Here is a 19,021-nt window from a genome sequence, read left to right on the forward strand (position 1 = left end):
TTCTAAATACCAAGTATTCAAAATACTGTGTGAATAACTGCAGAAAACATCCTCTGTATACATGAATATTAAAAGAGAGATAGGTTATCTATGATAACAGTTTTTTAAGCTCTACAACCCTTAATTAGTAGATACAGCAATTCTTATGAAAACCATTAAATCCAAGGTAGACCCTGTAAAGGCATAGAGCAATGAAGTATTTATAAAGATCCATGACAAAAAGCAGTAAATGTGAGAGACATAGCTACATCAGTGATAGTTCTTCTGTGCTAGTAATCTTCAAAACAAAACTCAGTAATTCTGGAGGTGTCGGTTTCTCGGCTGTTTAAATGACCTGGAAAGGCCCGGGGTGGTCTTGGACAGCCCGCGCTTCAAAGGACGAAAAGAGGATTCAGGTTTTTTCTCAGTCTCGGTGTTTATTAGTTGTTTATCTAAAAGATTTTCTCTCAGCCCAACAGAGGTCTGCACAGCAAGCCAGCCATGAGCACACTGAGAGCCCCCGGGGCAGTCACCTATCTTTATACTCAAAATTACGTATACAACATTTATCAATTTTCCCCAATGCCTTTTACTCTTATTAACCAGTGCACTTTTAGTAATAACCAATCCCAAAGTGCTAACATCACCACAGAAGATGGAGGCCAAAAAGAAGAAGAAGAAGGACAGGGCACGCCCCAATTCCTCCATCTTACTTCTTTAGACCCCCCTGTACAGAAATCCTAAACCCTGTGTCTTACACTCTAATTAACTTATCCCTTCACCGTTTACCCCAGTGAAATCCTCCTATCCTCATACAGGTGTTGTCTCCTGTGTAGTATCAAAGTCCAGCCACCAGACACTTCTGGCAACATTCCAGGACTCCCGAGCCCCCCAAGGGTGGTCTCGGCCTCTCTGCACCTCAGTCCTGAGGTGCTGAGATCCCACATCTCCCCCTTCTGTTTGCACCAAGAAGACCTCTTTTGCTATCTGATTCATGGCACGTTTTAAACATGCAAATATGCATGGGACGACAAGTATGAGGACTAGGAGAACTATTAAAATATAGAATCCTATCTTTAAAATTCCTCTCCAAATGGGAGAGATGTCAAAGAATTCTACCATTGCTTATTGCAGTGAATAAAAGAATGATGCACATAAGCATCATGAAACCCATGGCTTTGCTTTTGTGTGAAATCATTGTTTTGTTTTTCATTCAAAATCCTAGCGGAAAATTCCCCAAAGTCCTTAGTTTCCTTTTATTTCTCTTCTGAATCGCTCTTTGCAGTCTGAGTCTTGACTTCTGTCTGAGTACTCGTCTCTTTGTTTCTCGGATCAGCGTTCTCGCGTGCTCGTGTTCGAAATGGCTTCACGTGTCGCGCTGACACCCACTTCAGACCTCGATCTGTGGAAACACAAGTGAAACCCTTGCCCCAAGTGATTAGTTTGAAAGGACCTTCTATTTGTCCTGTCTCTGGGTTTCTGATCAAAACTAAAGGATTTTCCCTTAGTTTTGCCTGTGTGCTGTTTAGAAAATGCCTCACGATTGGTGGATTAGGTTCTGAGGATGAGCTATTTAGAAATTCAACACATACAGTGCCTTATTTAATTTCATGTGAGGTGTTGCCTCTGGTTCACCCCTTCTTTGTCTGTCCAGAAGGGATTTCAGGGTGTGATGTGTTCTTTCAATGATTGCCTGACCTGTGGGCGAATGTGGAATACCAAACGTATGTCTGACACCCCATCTTTTCAGGAATCTGTCAAGCACCCTGCCTGCATACGTTGGACCATTATCTGTTTTTATCTCCTGAGGCACACTTAAAGAAATTAGAAGAAGAGGTAGCAAAGGAAGTTACCTCTGTCTCCAGATTCTGCCCTTCTTTACCTTTATTTATGCCCTTTATGGAACAACTAAGCCAGAAGTTTTCTGAAAATACCAATTACTTGTACAGTGAGAGTAATCATTATTGATCAATAATGAATACCGTTGATGACTCCATTTCATTTCACATCAATCCAAAGCACCTGTTCATCTTTATTACTTCAGCATGATGAAAAAAAATACTTCCCTAAACATTTCATTGAATGTGCCATTCACCCTGTTTTCAATATAGTACCAAATTAAGTTTCAAAGTAAGACAGTGAAAAATTTCATTTGGAGAAAAATGCATTTCTGCATTTCTTCCCCTCTGCCACACTGTTTTTCAGATAAAACTACATGCCAGATTCAAAATTCCTGAAAATATAGCAAGAACTCTTGTACCATCTGTTTTCTGCCCCTCTGCTGAGGTAACTTCCTTTCTGCAAATTTATGTCAGCAAAGATTATATTAAGACATATGCTGAAAAATATAACAGCTAATTTTTCAGAGTGGCTAATCTTCAAAAGTCTTATTTGTAAGGATAAAATTTAAGTTAAGAGGGGTAGGTTGAATTTGAGTTGAAGTCTCCATAAAAATATAAAAGGACTAGTATGACAATATCCATCTGGGGCACCATTATGAAATTCCACTGACTGGGTGTTAGGCATATCATTTTCTGAAGTATATATTTCCTTCTATAAATAAGGTTTCCAAAGAATAATTGCAGGAAAGGAAAAAAAACAGAGGATAAAAATATTTTTTTAGTAAAATAACCTTTAGCTAAGTACACACAAAAAACTTAGCAGTGTTTTTGCCTTAGATACATTTTAAATTAGAAAAATAAACTCCAGGTTTTTCTACCAATTGCTCATGAATTCAGAAAAATGGCTGTGACTGAAAGCTATTGTCTCTAGGCCTTCTCACCAGATGCATAAGTATTTCTTGTCTTAAGGCTCCATGATTTAATATGAACTGTGTGTAACATGCTTCACAGAAGTAATTAGTCGGTGATTTATTTTGTAATTCAAGATTTAGGCTCAGTAATCCATAACACAGTGGGATCAAAAAGAAGGCACTTGAAATTGAATTTCTGCTTGGAGGACACCTGAAAGTATTGCCCTGTTCAGCATGACTTTTTGAATGAAAGATTATGAGGTTTCATTTGAATTTTTGCTGAGCACTTAGTTGTTAATTTTCACGCATGGATATTTTGCTTATAAGTTTAAGACTCAAAAAGTGTCCTAAAGCATGGGACTGGAGCTTTCAAGTGGTTTAACTTTCTTAAACCCTCTGGACAAGATCCTGCTTTCAATTATGAGGCAATGCTTACAATGAAATTTCATTATTTTCTCTTTAATTCAGAAGATACAAGGCTACTTCTACTTGTTTGGTTTCCTTGGATGTGTCCTCTTCTTCCTCCATATGGGATTTGAGGACTCTGGGCAGTTACAGGATTTTTGCTGGCATCCAGTAATGCCATCATATCACATGTTTTAAAAATCTTAGCATGCGTCTCAGATCCACCTTGCTGCAGTGGAAACCTGCCCATGTTTATATGTCTGGAAGTAGACTTTCTCAGTGATTCAGGTTAAATTTAACACAAATCATCTCAGGACTGAAAGCAGTAACATTTTATCTGCATGGCAGTGGGATGCCAGGGCTTTGCACAGATCCTGTATTTCTAGACTTCATTTACATAGGTTTATATTATCTGTGCTTTTCTCTTGGGCACCAAAATCCTCCATTACCCCGAAAACTGAGTGTTAATTACAGTTGGTTCTCAAAGGAGATTTGGTTTTCAAGCTCTCAGGCACAAGAATGGCAGAGCACTGCCTTCATCTCCCAGAGCCTTCATCTCCTCTGACCTTTGCATCCCAGGGACCCAAACTGAGCCACAACATTTTCATCCAAAAGCAAATTATAAATTTGATCCCAATGCTGCAAATTCTTACCCATTTACATCATTTCACAGCTCTGATTATTTTTGAGGAAATTCATAGCTGTGGTACATCATGCCCCTAGAAGCACAGACAAGGCCTGAGAGACCCCAAGATCTGGATACCGCAGGTTCGAGGCAACTCTGAAAGCAACTGAAAGAAATAAGTCATTTTGCAGAGTACTGAATATCACTGCAGTTACTAATAGAAAGATAAAGCATTAAAAAGTTATGCTTTTTATAAAAAAAGATAAAATGTTTGCTATAACTACCAAGACTCCTGCCACATAAAGACATTCCCTGTTCTCATTGCACCAGTAACAGGAGAGAGGTTTATGACAGCACTTGTTGAAGGGAAAGGTAAAAAGAGGTAAAGGGATGAAAGAGCTAAAAATGCAACTATGGAAGCAATATTCAAAAGAGATGGAACTGAAACACTCTTCTTTCTTGGAATTTATCTTCTTTGCTTAGAAAAAAAGTAGCAGCAGTAAACAAAGATAAAGTAATTCCCAGTAACTACTTTTCTTCTAGTTTTGCAGTTCTCTTACCTTTCCATATTCCCTGTGAATAAAGCCTTTATAAGGGCCCCTAAGAAACACTAACCACAGTCTCTGGTGAGTGCAGTTATGAATTGTAATGAATTGTAATGAAGCAGTCTAGATTTGAAGATTTTATACACACAATCACTGCAGGCTACCAACAAGGTCATTGCTAAGATTCTATGTGACTTAAGGTTTTTATTAAGGACTTGAGAGGAAAAGAGCAAACCACATGAATTCAGGGTTACCTAAAGCGTCACTTGTGAAAACATCTGGAAAAAGTGATCCAAACAGTAAAAATTACACTTCTTAAGTGAGAATCAATTTTTCTGAGGAAATATAAGTGTTACCAAACCCTTGTATGCCCCTTTCCTGATTTGAACCTCATTAAGTCAAGCAGCTACTGTCCTAACTTCATACTCTTCCTTAAAAGACTGTACCAAAGTTCCTACTTTCTTTCTGTTTGTTTCTTCTAGATTTTTATATTTGGATGTGGTCACATTTTTCACTAAAATTTATGGGGAAAATTTAAGAATAGACAGAAGTTTATGCTGTGTCTTTGACAAACCTTTTCCATATGATGCCATTAGATAGTCAGAATAATGCCATACTTCACCCTGTAGCATTCAGAGAATTAAGAAGGTTAAAGATGGCAGGGTTAAATCTTCTCTTTGATATAAAGGAAGGTTTATTCTGATTTTTCCTTGTACATAGAAAGAAAGGTGTTGTCTTGTTCACTTTACACATGAACTGGTCCCAATTACCCTTTACAATGATTTAGGTGTGTCCCCTAAGCCTGCTACTCTGCTTCTGTGCACAGGGTATGAAGAACTGACATATGTCATTAAAAATTCAACAAATCCCGCTTTGCTGTCATTTCCACCAACTTCCTGCCTGATGATACTTCTCTTCCTCCCACAGCCCATGCCAGTGCAGGACCAAAACTGTGCTTTTTCAGTCGTGCTTGTGTACTTTCAAAAGGGAAAAAAAATTCCCCAGAGAGCACTGCTTGTGTTATTGCTGCATCAGCAGGTTCTTGCTTGCTTCCTGTGATCACTAAGCAAGGAGAAGTGGCCACAGGCAGAGTAGCTCCCAAAATCAACAAACAGCCAAGCTCATGGGTAGAATCTGGTTTTAAACTGAGAGCAAAGAACTGAGCTGTGATTTAAATCAAGACTAGTAATAAAAAAATGAGGAAGATAAAAGGAGAATGGGAATAGACTCAAATATCTGGGGACTGCTATAATAGCTCTCATTCCACTGTGTATTGGAAAGTATCAGGTCAGCTGATAACAAGAAAATATATTCTAATCTCATTATTGCTGCTGAATATTGAAGTGGGAATAAGCTAGGTAAGCCTGTCTCAACCTTCCCATTTTGTGTCATCTTAACATGTCAAAGACAGAAGAATTAAAGCCTTGTCCTTGAATAAATTACCTCTTCTACACATACAGAAATGCTGTATAGGTTACGGTCTCTCTCATTTTCCTTCCAACCATTCTTCATCACAATCAGAAATCTACAGCTAATTGTCAAATGGCACCCTCCATGACTAATTAACTATCAGGGAAGCTAACATTACCAGGAATAAAGTGTTTGATGGGGTGTTTCCCTCTATTTCACATTCAAAGAGTCTGTTATAAATTGATGATACCACAGCTGACTTTTCTTTCAAATGCCAAAGCCTTTCCTATGTAATAGAATGTGAATTTAAAGTAGAAAGGCATTATCCTTTATGAACCATATCACTGCAACACCATAAATCACTTTTCTAAATGATTTCTCCATGTTACATGAGTAAAATGCTGAACCGATCCCTCTTGCTTTATGAGTCTCGGGACAGCACAAAGGCGTGAAAGCTGAAGGAGAATATATTAGTCCTTCTGAAAACTCACAACTCAGCTAATGTAAAGAAGTGAGCACGCCTGACACTGCTCATTTGAAAGCTACAAAATGAATAACTCAAATGGGGAAGGTAGTGCTATCACATTCTCACAAGGAGACATAACAAATGGCAATCTACTGAGCATATATCAACAAATTCTGATCACGCTAGTGAAGACATCTATCGTGGAGCTGTCAGCACGACAAAGACAGTGGGTTCAGAGGAGTCCACAAAATTCATCAGAGGGCTGCAACACCTCTCCTGTGAATCACAGAATCACAGAATCACAGAATTTTCAAGACTGGAAGAGACCTATAAGATCATCTAGTCCAGCCGATGTTCTAACTGTTCAGCTAGATCATGGCAGCAAGTGCCACATCCAGTCTTTTTTTAAATTCTTCAAGGGATGATGCCTCTACCACCTCACTGGGTAAATGATTCCAGTTTCTGACCACTCTTTCTGTGAAGTATTTCCTTCTTACTTCTAACTTACATCTAGCTTGACGCAACTTGAGACTGTGTCCTCTTGTTCTATCCGTTGTCGCCCAGAGAAAGAGGCCGACCCCCAGCTCACTACAGCCACCCTTCAGGAAGTTGAAGGCAGGAGTTGCTTAGAGAGCTGGGGTTGTTCAGCCCAGAGAAGAGAAGGCTTTGAGAAGACCTTACAGCATCTTCCAATACCTTAAAGGGAAGTATTAGAAAGACTAGCAGGGCCTCTTGTGATGGCACACGAGGTAATGGCTTTAAATGGAAGGAATGTCAGTTTAGATTAGATACCATGAAGACTTTTTTTTTTTACACTGAGGGTAAGTGAAACACTGGAGCACGTTTCCAGGAGAGAATTCCTCATCCTTGGAAACAGTCAAGGTCAGGTTGGAAAAGGCTCTGAGAAACGTAATTGTCCTGGGTTGACTATATGATGCTTTTATCCCCAGTCGTCTCATTCTGTTTATGTTGAATAATAATAAGTTTTGTACCTTTAAGAGTGTTACAGAGAGTGAAGGGGGGGAGAGAAGAAGCGCGCAGTTTGTTTTCAGACACTGCACTTCTCCTTCACGTTCCTGCTCCTGACTGTGTTGTCTGCGGACAGACAGCGGGGCAGAGAGCTCTTCTTTTCCTTTTTAGTTAGTTAGTTTTAGCTAGCTGAGGCAAAGAAGTTCCCTGGACTGTCTTTTTTCCTTTTTCTTTGGACCTCTTGAAAGTGCTCTGGACTGAACACCCAGGGGAGCACCGGCAGCTGCAGCTGTGGCCCACCGGGCCGGGCCTGGCCTGCGACAATTCCAGCACTGGGACTGATCAGAGACTGAGTGAGCTGCTGCTTGTACCCGGGGTTTTCTCAGTTTGTCATCTCTTTTAGAGCGGCAAGGGGTCTCATTGTTTGATATTGTTTGGTCTTATTGTTTAATAAACAGTTTTTTTCCACCTTTCTCCAAGGAGGTATTTTTTCCTCCCGGACCAGTTGGGGGGAGGGGCCAATTGGATCTGCTTTTCCCACCGGAGCTCCTTTGGGGGATTCTTCCCCAGATTTGCTCTAAACCTGGAGACTAATCTAGTTAAAGATGTTCCTGGTCATTGCAGGGGAGTTGGACTAGGTGGTCTTTAAAGGTGCCTTCCAACCCAAAGTATTCTATGATCCTGTGATCTTCCTTAATATATTTAACTGGATACTCTTGTTTTGCCCTTTCTGCTGGTAGTTGTACACTGCAGTCAGGCTCTACAATATTTGAAAAAGCTTATTATATCAAGATTTTTAAATTGCTAACATTTTAAGAGTATTACTAAAATTGAAGTGGTTATCTGAAAAATTCCTTCTTATAGTGAAATTATGGATATACAAATATTCCTTCTCCTGACAATTATCATCCATAGGGACCAGCCTCAAGGCTTTAGGTCACCCCTTTCATCCAGAGGTGAATGAAGGAGACGCACACCCCACAGCACCTTTGCCTTGGTGGAGAAACCTGCTCAACTTTCATCTGGGGAATTGAGAGATACCCCTTGGACAGCAGCTACACCAAATCCAAGTGTCAGTAGCAAAATCCAGACTCCTCAGCCAGCATCTGTTAATGGTTAGCATACTTCTAAAATTTAAGTATGTCTCTAACTTCCTCCAATGAGCAGCCAACGTTAAGGGAAAGGTTTTGCTTTTAAAATATATTATCTTTAGCATCCTAACCTGTGGAATCAGTACTTGGCCAACTGTTGGATGGCTTCACAAAGCAGGACCACTGGATTGAAAGAATCCTTGTAACACTTTCATCAAAGAACCAGAAGCCTGCGCTGTAATTTTTGTGTTTCTTTAGTAAAATAAACATCCATATATATAAATAAAGCAATGGCATGCTGTTGAACAGAGATTTCTCTTTGTACACTACCAAGGCTGTATGGAGACAGACACATAAATTACTGACATCCATTGGAGGGTGTTATGTATGAATAGTTTAGTTTCAGATTCAAAGAGTGATTCCATGTATCGACTGATCAATAGTGATCTGACAATCTTTCCAAGTACCTGATCAATAGTGACAATCATTCCAATTACCTGCCCATAGATGATGCCTCTTTGAAGACATATTCCAGCTGCTAAATCAGATAAAAAATAAAATAGACTGTGCTGTGAAATTTGAAAAAAATCTCAATGTTATTCTAATGCCTCTGAATGCTTTTGATTTCAATGTGAACAGAACAGGTATTCTCTCTATATTGCTTTCCAAAAACATACAAAAATTATGACTTGGTGAGGTAAGAAATTCAGCTACAAATTTCTAAACTATTTCTTCTTACTGACTGTACCATCAGAAACTTTGAAAACTCTAATTAGAGACAAGGCTGTCTCGTATTTTCATGGGGTTTGACCGCTTTTAATTTCTTCTGCTCAGCAATCTGGAAATGCTAAAAGGATAGACATTAATTTCATGCTTTAAAATATACAAATAAGCACATTGTTTATTGCTTTTTTTTTCACCTCCACAACATCGCTAAAATAATTATCAAAGTACTTAGAAAAATCACAGTTGACAGAACCTAAGAGACACTAAGTTAGCCTAGCAATTTAAAGAAAATGGTACTTTAATATTTGAAGTTCTTAGCAAATTCAGGTCCCCTAGAATAAGTCAATATCTATTGGCATTAGAATATTATTTTAAAAAACCCCTCACTACACTGACATAAGTAGTTTCTCATAGTGTCTGACAAATTAGCACTTCTGTTAATTTGGCAAAAACATTTGGCTTGAATAATTTCCTAGAATTATATCCATTACAGTTTGGTGCCTGTGGCTGAACAAATTTCTTCCTTGAACAGAACAGAGATGAGTTACAATTGACACCCACAGAAATGTAATTGCCTCCAAAATCCTAACAAGAGCCTCTAAGCTCTGCAGTGCCCCATCAATGTTTGTCAGCTTACACTGACTTTAAAGCAATATGTAGTTTGTCATGCGAACATTTGTCATTGCAAAATCGTTCCTCATTTTCTAGCCAGAAAATCAAATGGAACTACTTGTCTACATTTCTGGTTCAAATTTTTTAAAAAATGTGTTTATAGAATGCAAAAAATAATTAAGAGTAGGCCTCAATTACCAGTCATTAATACTTTTTTTTCTTAAGTCATAATAAGAAACACAGGCACAGAAGATACTTTTTCAGTAATTAGTTTACAAGGAAAACCAAAGAAATGTACTGGTTTCCAGAGTTCTAGGAGTCATCTTTTAAGCAATATGCATTTCATACCATTGAGCCATTACTTTAACTTTAGTAGTAAGTTGCCCCTGCTTCCTTCTCCAGATGCAGTTTCTTGGCCTGAGTCTACTTAACACAAGAGAAATCCTTCACAGCTTAGGAAAAAAACTAAACCAAATTTAAAAAATGAACAAACAAAAAAACTCCAAAACAAAAAAAAAAAAAAAACACCAAAAAAACAAAAAAAAAACAAAAAAAAAATCCCTCCCCCCAGAGAAACCCCCACAAGGTACACACAATGCAGAAATGTACTTTATTTTACTTTTAAGCTATCTTTTTCCTATGTGCATGAATATTGCATGAATTTCAAGCTATTCATGCACATAGGTGATCACAGAAATTTCCATGCAAAGTAAACATTTGTCTGCATGTCATCATGCTGCTTATGATGGCATGAGAGTAATTCACAGCTGTAATCACAAGGTCAGAAATGCTCCTTTGTCCTGTCTGAACTTCTCCAGCATCCTCTCCCACACAGACATAAATTTGTACAGCCACACATGCACAAATTGGATGGACAGATTGCACTTCAGATCAAAAATTCAGTGGGATTATTGCTCTGGGTAGATGGACTTAGCTGGATAATTTAGGTGATCTCTTTACAGTCTCATCCAGTCCATTGCTTGCTTCACATCCTCCCCTCAAATTACTCATGTCAAACCATAGTGCTTTGTGTAAAATTTATTTTCCTTTTCCATCTGTGTTATCCAGTGGTTTTGTGTTCTTGTCTGGCTGTTCTGCCAAGTTTACTGAGACTCAGGGAAATTAAACAACTGGCCACATATGTGTCAGCTCAGCCAAAATTAGCATCAAGTTTTAAAAATAGACATATAACTGCATACAAAATAGGAAGAAAATGGGAAACCTTGTCACTTTGAGGGCTGTTGAGTTTGGTTTGGGTTTTTTTTTCCCTACAGATAAGCTTAGGCAAATTATGATCCTATCAAGAAGAGTAAATCCTTTTCTCCTGGTAAATCCTTGACTGTGCCATAGAACCATCTTCTTGCTCAGAAGTAGTAAAGTTCATAACAGTTTTCCTCTTCTTGTACCACCTCAGAAGGACAAGTTGTAGAAGTGAACAGTGCTGTATCCAATTTTTTAAAAATGAGAGACATCTGTGGCTGTTGGTACCTATATTAAACTCTCTTCCAGATAAGAGACCCACTATTTGTTGTAGCCTTTCTTGGAAGCTGAGAGAAAAACAGTACAGTAGTTCACTAACATGAAGAAAATTAACCTCTTTTTCTGTCCTGATTTCTAAACTTTCCTGCTTTAGGCCTGTAAATAACTGCATTTAAGAGAATTGTGAGATGCATAATAAAACAAAGGATTTTATGAGGTAATAAAATATTTTCTGTATTAATATTACTGTGTGCCTAAGAAAAGAAGTAGTAGATTTGAAAAGGAAGTTCAAGTAGGATCTGTGTGAGGCATGGGCAAGCTTCATTTTGGCTCAAAAGTTGTTCAGATATAGTTCCATAATAAAGCATGCATTAATATTAAGAATATATGAGGATATAATACTATACTATTTTACTACTAAGGATAGATGAGATTTTAATAATATATCACCTCTTTATATTCTATGTTTTACTTCCTGACATCTTCCCAAGATGCCCAAGATGCATGCCAACTGCTTCATGATTATTTAATGCATGTTTATAAGTCTAAGATTTGAAACTTGTAAAAGGTCTTCTGAGGAGAAAAAAAAATTGTCCTCATCCATAATTTCTTTTGAAATTCCACATCTCTTCAAAATAATTTGTGTTTAAAATCAAACACTGACTGTCACCTTCTAGCAAAACCATAAGTTTATCTGGTCCCAACAGATTCCTAGAGAAAGGCAAGAATTTCAGTTAATTGCCAGATTTTCACAGTATCCACCATCTCAAATTAGAACTTGAGATTAGAAAAAAAAAAGGGCAATAAAAATTACTTCTTTTACTGTATAAAAGATAAGTGATTTTTCTTCTTGCAGTACTATTGACTAACTCAGTTCCTAATATGGAACTTTTTCATTTTCTTTGACCTTGAAATGGAACAGGTGATACATAGTCATTTATGGCTCTATGTGCATGAGGCTACAGATTTTCTTGTATGTCCCAGTGCTTCAGATTTTTCTAATACCCTTTTAGAATTTGTAAATCACTCATTAAGGGCTTACTACTTTTAATTACTTCATATCACTTAAAAAAAATCTTTGGTTAAAATCCTTGGTGATTTTCAGTTGTCTCCTCAAGAAAAAAAAAAAAAAAAACAACCCAAAAAACCCCTTCAGTATTTGACATGCCCTTCAGCATTAGTACTTTTGGAATAAGATATGTCTACCCTTTGTTCATTATCAAAATCTATTTATATATTTCCATTGGGAAATATCTGAGATTTATAAGGCAGTGAGAAAAAGCACTAATCCATTCATTAGCTGAGCATTTGATCTTTTTTCCAAGACTATTCAGGACAAAAAAATTAGGCTTCAGTATTTTTCTTCTACGGCAATATAATCTTTAATGAAAATCATCAAAACCACAAAGCTGTTTTCTGATAGGTCTTTGAAAACATAATCTCTGAAACTTTCTGAAAGCAAGCTGTAAAATGTCTTTGAGAAGAAATATATACAGGTGCCAAATTATGAAGCTCAGACACTGTACAGGGGTAGCATGACCAAACTCAGCCACACACACACTGAAAAAAAATAAATACTAAACCCCTGTAATGTAGTGTTAATCTTTACTCAAGATGTCCCCAACCCCTCTAGTAGTATTCTTCTCTTTTTTACTTGCATATAAAAATAGAAGGATGAAAGATATTTTCCTCATCCCCCTTGTTCCTGTTTTTTTCATTTCCCCTTATCTATTTCATCACCTCAGCAAATTAAAACAAACCAACCTCCAGTATAAGAATTAAAATACAACATTAAATAAATATGTCAAAATACAACATTAAATAAATATGTCATTATGTTTCAAATCAATTTTAAGGATAAGCAGGTCAGATTTTCTTCTGATACTAACTGATACACAGAGATTTCTATCATTTTCTGTGCAGTTAAATATGCTTATACTTTGGCAAACACAGGAGGAAGAATGTAATTTCAGATATGCTCTTGTTCTTCTTGTTTGCTGAAATATTTATACTACACAGTTTCTGTGTTGGTTCAAAAAAATGTCTCTCTCAGATATGATATTTTTCAAAGCTTTCAGTGCTGGAATGAATCTGAAGCAGATCTTGAATTAATTTTAACACTGCCTTTGCACTAAAAAAAGTACAGAAGAGCTTCATGAAAAATCTGTTAGATGCTCCAGTTGGGGACAATCCCTTACCTTGCAAAGGCCAAATTTTATACTGTTCTGTTCCATGTTTCCTTAAAATAAAATAAAAAAATAAAGGTAACACTTTCCACAATGATCAAGAAGGTACTCATCCTTAAAATTCTCTCTAACCCCAAAATACAGTAACAAGAATTCTTAGACAATATTTCAAGATTTGCAATTTCTCCTCCAGTGCAAAAACATAAGCACAGGTGCAGAGTCAGACTACAAACCTTCACAGCTCGGCACTATGTTTGTCCAGTTAGAAGCCAATTCTGAAAAAGATGACCAGCACAGGAAGTAAAAGTAAATAAAAGCAAGTAAAAAAGAGAAGAAATACTACTAGAGGGGTTGGAGGCATCTTGGGCAAAGATTAACACTAAATTACAGGGATTTAGTCTTGCCTTGCAAAAACAATCTGCCCTTCAGATGCCCTCCTAGCCATCCTGTGCCATCACTGCATTTAGGAAAACAGCACAAGTATTTCTAACATTTGAACTTACTGTGTTCTTGCCCACACACATTCTTAGCATGTAAAAAAGCCCATGAAAAGGAGCTTCACACCTCAAGCCCAGCTGTATGAAGCACATACTCCTTTCTTTTGAGCCTCTTCCTCCTACTTTTCCTTTTCCCCCCTTAGATCTTGTTTTGGGAAAGGCAGTGAATCAGTGATCCCAGTTCACACAGTTTATCAGCCACCTGAAGTAATTCCTTTTGGCCTTGGCCAGCAACCTGCAGGCTACATCCACAGTGGGCTGGTTGTGGTGACCCTGAGTAGCTGCAGGTCATAACCCAGGGCAGGAAAATTGTGATTAGCAGCGCTGGTGCTAAATGGAAGTTCACTTCTCTTACATATTATTCTTATTCTTTGTTGGGATCACGTCGGGGTCACCATGTTGCTGGGATCGGCGGGAGAAATGTGGCATGCAATATGAGTGATCAGCAAATCTCAAACTTTATTGATAGGTACACATCTTCATATCGGTGTTAATGAATCTCATATATATTGCAAAGCCGAGCTCACTGTTGGCTAGTTACTTATCAGGCAACTACGCCTACTTCTGCATTCTTGTGGATATTTTATTGAAACTTTTCTTCGTATTCCTGCCAAAGATGCTCTCCCCTATCCTACTGTTGCACCAAGGGCACAATGTCCTTGCCTGTTATTGGACACTGACTACTGACTCCTATATTTGTCCCCTTCAAGCTTAACCAGTGGCATTATGTCGATGTGACCTTTCTCAGCTAGCCAACTGTCCACAAAGCTCTCCACAATTCTTGTTATGACAATCCTTGAAAATGCTTGTCTTAGACTGCTAAAAGCCTTAAGCATTAATTGTGAAAGTTTTCTACAGAGAACTCTAGAAGCTAATAGTTAATATGTTCTAAGGTTAGGATAACTTCCATCAGGTTGTCAAGCAACAGCCATTACCCCACTGCTGGAGCCAGACCGGGATTTAAGCCAGCAGCTTTTCCTGGAGCCCCTTCCCAGGGCTGCACAGACCCTGGAGAAGCTGACAGCACGGACAATGCTGGGCACATGCCTGATGTTTGTGTGGTGCTTCCTCCTCTCTGCCATATGAAGGGATAGAGGTGATCTTTGAGTGACACTGCAAGTTTTAGTAGGAATGTCCCACACAGTGAGCATGGCAGAGACACCACAAGGGGGAAATGGAACCAAAAGAAGAGATAGAAGCTACAGGAGAGATGGAGCTGTAAGGGATCAGGCTTGGTAAATTGTGGGGAGGAGAACTGAGCCACAGTGCTGAAGAGAACTGCTGTCTCTGCATGCTGGTATGCCCTAAGGGACATAAACACGTATGAATGTGAAGAAGTGTCAGCATTGTAAGGCACAATTCTTCCTTTTAAAAAAAAATCATATTTTTTAAAACATTGTTAATCTTCAAGTAGATTTCCTTAAAACCTGTATTTTTATGACAGAAAACAAAAATACATAACCCTACAATCTCTGTTTTAAAAGTAAACTATAAAAACTTTTCTTCAAATTTTTATTCTAGGAGCTCAAAGCTATTATTTTTATAACTGTTTTGTTCCTTTGCATTTCATTGTACATCACATATTCTAAACTATAAAATATTGACAGTTTTACAAATAACCTTCTAATGACTGAACACATTACCTAAATTTCAAGAAAAGCTAATCTCTATGAAATAGGCAGTTCCCTATCTCACCTTGTGCTAAATATATCATTAACCTTCCTGAAACTGCAGAGTTGACAACACTGGAAAAAAGTCTACTCCTACCTCCGCAAAAAAACCCTCTTAGGTACCATCACAAGTTTAATTCTGATATAAGTAAATTCATATAAAATAACCAAGTATTTGGGGTATTACCTAGGAGGCATGACATCTAAAAGTCAGTCTCTGTTGAATAAAATCAAAACTGATACTTGGAACAACTAATACACTGAAGATATTGAAAAAAAAATTTATGTGTGTTGTAGGCTTTTCTCAGGGTCTTTAAAATTGTTTCTATTTTCAATATATCTCTTTTTTAAGTGACACCATTATTTGTATATTTAAAAACTACACCCTAAGGCTTCTCTTGGGCACTGATCTATTTGTATGTAATACATGCCACTGAACTAGTTTACCTATATGTGAACAAATCTCAAGGGTTTATTATTTTGTTGTCCTTTCACAATCCTTTTGCTTTCACAGTTGTGCACAATGGTAATGTATAAAATAAATTGGGATTTTGGGGTGGCTTGAGGCAGGAATTGCTTCATTCTCTTGAGACAAACGTGGTTTTGCCATTGAGCAATGAGGTTAGCTGATCTGAGGAAGTTACCAGATCATCTCAGCAGTACAGGAGGGTAACATCAGTGAAAGTAATATTTAGTTCTTTCTTGTATGTATTACAGTTGGAAGTCCTTTTATTATATTAGAATAATATATTAAATTCATACATTACCAGATGCTGAGACAACTAGTCTTTAATCATTAAAATAGCAATTGCTGTTTCTGAAACAACTTTCAGGCTAACATTCTGCTTCTTGGCTATCCACAGAAAACTATTCGAGGATTCAATTTAAAATTAATTAAACTCGAAAATTTATTGAGGTCAATGTTAATTTGAAGATTTGACAGTGCCAGTTTTTGGATTTTTTACATGTAAAGATTTTTTTTTTTTCCCAAACACCACTGTTGGAAAAAAGGTAATTATCTAATTATGAGAGGCTATGGCTTTCATTCTAAGCAAAAAATTATCTTCAAAAGAAACTTTGATATGCAGTAAATTAGTACCAAAAAATGACAGTGAGGTTATCTTCTCTTTCAATATTGTATTAACAGTCATGAGTGCACAATTCTTTGATGAACACATCCAAACAGTTAACTGGTATGAAGATGTTAACATCAGTATTGAAGCTTATGTAACAGCCTGCAATAAGAGAAAAAATTCTCCCTGAAAATACAGCAATAGTAACAATTTCCATCACTCTATAATTTTTAAATTTGGATTTATCCACTGAAACTGAAAAGATATGTGAAGAGAAGGAAAACATAAGGAGAAGTTAGAAAACTTTAAATTGATACAAAGGAACAAGTCTGCCATGGACCTGCACTTTGTTATTACCTACCTTCCCCATAGCCCAGAAAGACAGGGGTTTCTAAGAACATTGCATTTCTGAACTTCATGCTCATAAGGACTGCAGAGTATCTTTGAATTTGTTGCACAATGAAGTCTTGAAACTGAGACTTTTAGAGATTTCAGCATCACCAGACGGGCAGAAAACTCTGCTTGACTAAAACAGTTCGGGTAACTTTTCCATTAGGTCAAAATAGGACTTGTGAAAGAGCTTTGCTTCAGAAAGATCAGGTTTGAGGAAGGTTACAGACTTATTTTCTTCTTGGAGTGATACAGGGCAGACAGCCAAGGAAGAAAAGCTCTCTGGAAAAAAGTAAAGTATGCTTTTCAGGGGAAACAGGCATTTGTATTAGTGGGCACAGAAAACCTTTTGACAAACAAAAACTTTAACCAGACACTGAACAAGACAGCTGCTGTCTCCTGATGGAAGCAGAGAGCTGGGGCAGAAGAAGAAGGGAGGTATTTTATTGGGAGGCAGCACTGCCAAAAATCTCTTCAGCCATTTGGCCCCTTGGTTCCTGTGGTGTGGTCAAACACAGAAGCACCCAGCAACGGTTTAGGAAATTCAAGCTGTTTTCCTTTCTTCCTTAGTTGAAAGGTGTATAACTGAAATGACACTTGAATTAAAAAATAGATATAATGATCACATGATAATAGATGCCCTATCTATTTTTCAAAGGGCTGCAGCATCTCTCCTGTGAGGAAAGAATAAGAGAATTGGGATTGGGCAGCCTGGAGAAGAGAAGACTGACCTAATTTTGGCCTTCCAGTACTTGAAGGGAGCCTAAGAGAAAGGTGGGAGATTTTTACCAGGGTGTGTAGTGTCAGTACCAGGATGAAAAGGAATGGCTTTAAACTGAAGGAAAGTAGGCTTAGATTAGCTATTAGGAAGAATTTTTTTCCTTTGAGGTGGTAAGGCACTGAAACAGGTTGTTCAGAGCAGTTGTGGATGTCCCATTCCTAAAAGTGCTCAAGGCCAGGTGGGATGGGGCTCTAAGCAAACTGGGCTAGTGGAAGGTGTGGCAGGGGTGTTGAACTGGACAATCTGTTTAAGTCCCTTCCAACTCCAAGCCATTCTATGAAGCTGAACTGAGAATCTGCCCTGAGGCAAAACAACTCCTATTTCCAAGTCATTCCTCAAAGGCTAAGAAATTGCAATTGGTGTCCACTCCCTACAATATCCTATTCCTACTTCACATGGCATTGAGAGCAACCAATAGTTATTACCTTACCAGAAAAAAAAAAAAATCAAGGTGCATACTAATGGTGCAGAAGATGCCAAAACTGGCTGAACCTTAGCCTTTCAAAAGGAAAAACAAAAAACCAGAACCAAATGAAAACAAGAAGATGGATTGCAAGCAAATTGCATTTGCTGGGGAAAAATAACACAATATTGGAATATTGTTTCTTAAGTATCAAGGACTTCCACTAGATCTTGTAGCTTTGTAAGTATTGAAGTCTTAATTGCAGAAGGTGATGTATTTCAGGCCGTGGCTGCCAAGCCCTGCTTTGGTCCCAGGGTTGCATTATTAGATATGCAGCAAGATTTCAGCATCAGGCAGTGTTTCACTCCCTCTCTTCTACCACAATTATGAAAATTGAATGTGGGGTAGAAATAATACTGTAGGCATAAAATATCCAGCTCTCTCTGGATCATGCCAATTTTACAGGTGGCTGACAATTTACTTCTTACTCACCTTTCATTGCTTGCCACAGAAATATTTGAGGGTGAGTTTATTTTTCATGGAATTTCTGGAGTGAACAGAATAAACATAAAGACCAACATCATGCAGACCTATTAGCGAAACCCCTGCAAGATTCCCCAGGGGAAAAACCCCCAGGGGAACAACCACACAATGTACTGAGCCTAAAGCAATAGCAGCCCCAGCAGCAGGAAATAGGAGAATGTGTTTTTCTCTTAAACAGCAAAAGCTATGAATCCTTCCTGGTTACTGTTTGAGGACTGTTGTTACAGAATAAACACAAAAGTACATAGCACTGTGGACAATAGGAGCACTAATTACTTGTTACCAAGGCTGGACTTCTAGTTTGTTTGCTTTAAAAAAAGCCTTCAAACCAAACAAACACCACCACCATCACACCTGGTTATAAACCAAGACCTAAGGAGCTGCTGGCACTCACTTGAATTTTAATAGTGAATCCAAGT

This window comes from Ammospiza caudacuta, chromosome 1 (genome assembly GCF_027887145.1).
Source record: "Ammospiza caudacuta isolate bAmmCau1 chromosome 1, bAmmCau1.pri, whole genome shotgun sequence".
NCBI lineage: Eukaryota > Metazoa > Chordata > Aves > Passeriformes > Passerellidae > Ammospiza > Ammospiza caudacuta.